Here is a 4,377-nt window from a genome sequence, read left to right as displayed (position 1 = left end):
GAATCATCAACTTCAAAATAAATAGAGGAGTCATTGTCAAGGCCACTGTGTAAAAACTATAGAAATTTAGAACAATTGAAACAATTGAACCGGGAGTTAATATGCTCACTTGACAGAATGACTCATTTATTCTTCTTTCTCTCCCACCTTCTGCCCTAGAGCAAGAACAGCTCTACTCACTCTTCCTCAAATGGTCAGTAGTAGTGGCGTAGCACTAGGATGAGAAATAAACTTCTGTGGGTAGCCCAGGTGGGTAGAAGGGAGAGACAGCACTTGTAAAGAACTATGGCAGCTGATATCATCTGCTCTTGAATGAATCAAGACAATGAAGCCTTCTGAGCCCCAGTATGTTTTCAAAGTAGTTTATTATTATTATTATTATTATTACTATTATTAAAAATCAGCAGTCCACAGAAATTTTTATGATTTTTCCTGTCATATGGTAAATACTCTATTAAACCAAGTTTGTATGGAAATAACCTCATTTGGATACAAAAGAAACAGGACTGAAGTAGTTGAGCAACAAACAGGTTTGCTTGGTTTTAATGGTTACATTGCACAACCTGGGCAAGACATCCCATGACATAAAAGATTGTTATAATTCAACCCGGAAATCCGGTCAGACCACCCAAAGACTCACAAAAGCATTTTAGCCTCATAACATGGAGTTTCTCTGACCTCATGCCATATTGTCTCTGTGACCATTTCTAAAATGAAGAATATATGAAATAAGTAAGCACTTGCTTTTTGCTAGTTTTATAAAGGAAATTTATTTTTTTTTTTTTTAAAAATCAGAAATCCAAAATTGGAGCTTAAAATAAATATATGCACACAAAGCAGTGAATAGAGAATGATGTACATACAAAAAAAGAAATGATATATATACAAATAATAGTACCATTTGTATTTTTTTTTGACAGGTAGAGTGGATGGTGAGAGAGAGAGACAGAGAGAAAGGTCTTCCTTTTTGCCGTTGGTTCACCCTCCAAAGGCCACTGCGGCCGGCACATCATGCTGATCCGAAGGCAGGAGCCAGGTGCTTATCCTGGTCTCCCGTGCGGGTGCAGGGCCCAAGGACTTGGGCCATCCTCCACTGCACTCCCTGGCCACAGCAGAGAGCTGGCCTGGAAGAGGGGCAACCGGGACAGAATCTGGCGCCCCGACTGGGACTAGAACACGGTGTGCCGGCGCCGCTAGGCGGAGGATTAGCCTGTTGAGCCACGGCGCCGGACACCATTTGTATTTTTAAAAACAGCATATTTTAATAAAAGACATCCAAATTGGAAAGGAGGAAGTCAACTTGTCCCTGTTTGCAGATGGTATGAAGTTAAATATAGAAAACCCAAAATACTTAAACAAAATTGTTAGAACTAATAAAAAATTCCATGAAGGTGCAGTATACAAAAATCAGCAGTGTTTCTGCACATCAATAATGAATTATCTGACAATGAAATGATAAGAACAATCCCATTTATAACATCTACAACAAAATTAAATAGCAATAAATGTAATCAAGGAGATAAAAGATCTCTATAATAAAAACCATAGAACATTGATGAAGGAAGGGAGGTTGGAGGTGTTTAGTCGCATTGTTAAGGCACTCACATCCCGTATCAGAGTGCCTGGGTTCAATGCCTGGCTCTGGCTCCTGACTCCAGATTCCTGCTAATGCAGACCCTGGAAAGCAGTGGTGACGACTAAGTAACTGGGTCCCTGCAACCTAATGATGTGGCAGATCTGGATTGAGTTTTCAGCTCCCAGCTTTAGTTCCACCCAGCCTCAGACAATTTTGGCCATTTGGGAAGTTAACCAGTGGGTGGGAGCTACCTTGCTCTGTTTGTCTGAGTGTGTGTGTGTGTGTGTATCACTTCTGCCTTTCAAGTACATGAAAATAAATAAGATAAATACTGAAAGAATTAATACAGATATTTTAAATTTTTCTCCATGGAAAAATGAATTAATTTTGATGGATATTTTTTGAATTCCAATGGTAAATCTAAAAAATTATGTCAAAGGTGTATTTCTAAAATAGATGCTAGAAATGATGGGCAATTTGCTTTGCCAGCTTTAAGTAAGATGGTGTATATATTAAACTTTTATTTACCACATTTCCTTCTTTTGTTTAATTCCTATTTTTTATTTATTTTCATCTACTTGAGAGAGAGAGAGAGAAAGAGAGAGAGAGAGAGGCTCTTCCATCCACTGGTTCACTCCCCAAATGGCTGCAATGGCTGGAGCTGGGCTGATCCGAAGCCAGGAGCCGGGAGCTTTTTCTGGGTCTCCCACGCAGATGCAGGGACCCAGTGACCTGGGTCATCTTCCACTGCTTTCCCAGACCAGGGCAGAGAGCTGGATCAGAAGTGGAGCAGCAGGGACCTGAACCAGAGCCCATATGGGATGCTGGCACTGCAGGCAGCGGCTATACCAGCTATGCCACAGTGCTGGCCCTGAGGATTAGTTTTAAAGGATCAGTCCTGAACCCTATGTCATTCAGCACTTCCATTAACATTTGAATGATGATAACAAAAGTAATCCCAAATTGGATGCAGTGGCTACAACCTAGGAAAATTACAGTAAAATTAAAATTCCTGACAAGATGTAAAATGGATGGATAAGAACAAAAGATACTTTGTGGATGCCAGCCTTATAATTACTTTAGGGAAGAAAAACTATGTATCAAGCACAAGGTGGTACAAGATGTTCTTTATGTAAGTGTACTAGGAAAGCATAGAAAAAATAGAGATTAGAGTGATGCCCATTCTAAATATAAGAAAGCAGCACATCTAAAAATAAGTCTAATATTGTTATGAATGAACAATATAAAAATTACAATGAGGTTGTTCTTCCTTTGTTCTCAGGTGTGTTTAAATCTCAGTTGAAGCAATATTTCTATTTTGGCTTTTTCAGAAATATAAGATAATTAATGTTTATAGATATATTACAGATTAATGAGAGATTCCAGGGAAAAGCAACCAAAATCTTTAAAGTCTACACAATCAGATCTATAAGGACACACTTAAAAAATTGAGCTTATGTTATCTGCCTCATTTCAAAACCATCAATTAATATTAATAAAGCAGAAAACTTCACATAAGGGAATGAGAATATTTATGGAATCTAACACTACTTAGAGGGGCCGGCACTCTGGCATAGCAGGTAAAGCTGCAGCCTGCAGTTGTGGGCATCCCACATGGGCAACCGGTTCAAGTCTCACCTGCTCCACTTCCAGCTCTCTGCTATGGCCTGGAAAAGCAGTAGAAGATGGCCCAGTCCTTGGACCCGTGCACCTGCTTGGGGAACCAGAAGAAGCTCCTGGCTTTGGATCAGTGCAGCTCCGGCCATTGCCGCCGTCTGGGGAGTGAACCAGCAAGTGGAAGACCTCTATCTCTCCCTCCTCTCTGTAACTCTGCCTTAAAAAACAAAACAAAAAAACAAAACAAAAAAAAACAAAAACTTAAAGAAAAAAGACTACTTGGACGAAGGGATCTAATAGTAACAGATACAATTTGCTAGTAACAGATACAATTTGCTTTCTGATGCAATCTACCATATGCTTTGCTATTTATTATTATTTCTAAATGGCCTAAACAGGAAGTAATAGTAGCCCCAACTTCTATTATCTTTAAGTAATAAAAATTTTATTCCTTTAGTAGGTGATTACTTTACAAAGTAAACATCTACTGAAGAAAAAAAGTCCTATGCAATCATTCATATATTTAAATGAAAAATGTTTTATCAGATCATCATTTTGCTCTACTCTTAATACCTAATGAGGTGCTCGCTTCGGCAGCACATATACCAAAATACCTAATGAGTACTTGTTTTGATGGGAGACAGGAATAAAGATAGAATCATCTAGGACCACTGAGATTTCATGAGATAAACTAGCTTGAGTTGGGTGTCAGTGGGATTTCTGTCACTTAAAGGGGTATAGTAGCACATTACAATTTATTCCTACACCTCATATGCCAGCAATTACTCCATGGAGCATTTGGGGAGGTTCCCTGGTGAACAAATTTCTGTTTAGCTTTTACCAATGGGCACAGCAGATGGACTGGAGAGAATGCAGTAGGAGCCATATATGGCAAATGCAAAGATGAACTTGCTGATAAAAAGAATGAGCAAACACTGGAACCAGCTACTTAGAGGGTTTGTGAAATCTCCATCCTGGAAAAATCATTTTGTCTTGGGAAAAAAATTATTTGTTCAAAATAAGTTCTATGAGCCACAAACCCATCTGGTCATGACTGGAGATAGTAAGGAGGATGAACTTGGCTTTGAATGAGAGGCAGAGTTGTCTTTTGTTTTGCTTTTAATGAAATATCATGGGTAAGGTATTTATGTCCAAAGCTAAAACAGACACTATCACATTACAAA

This window comes from Lepus europaeus, chromosome 1 (assembly GCF_033115175.1).
Source record: "Lepus europaeus isolate LE1 chromosome 1, mLepTim1.pri, whole genome shotgun sequence".
Taxonomy (NCBI): domain Eukaryota; kingdom Metazoa; phylum Chordata; class Mammalia; order Lagomorpha; family Leporidae; genus Lepus; species Lepus europaeus.
Note: the sequence above shows the minus strand (reverse complement) of the source record.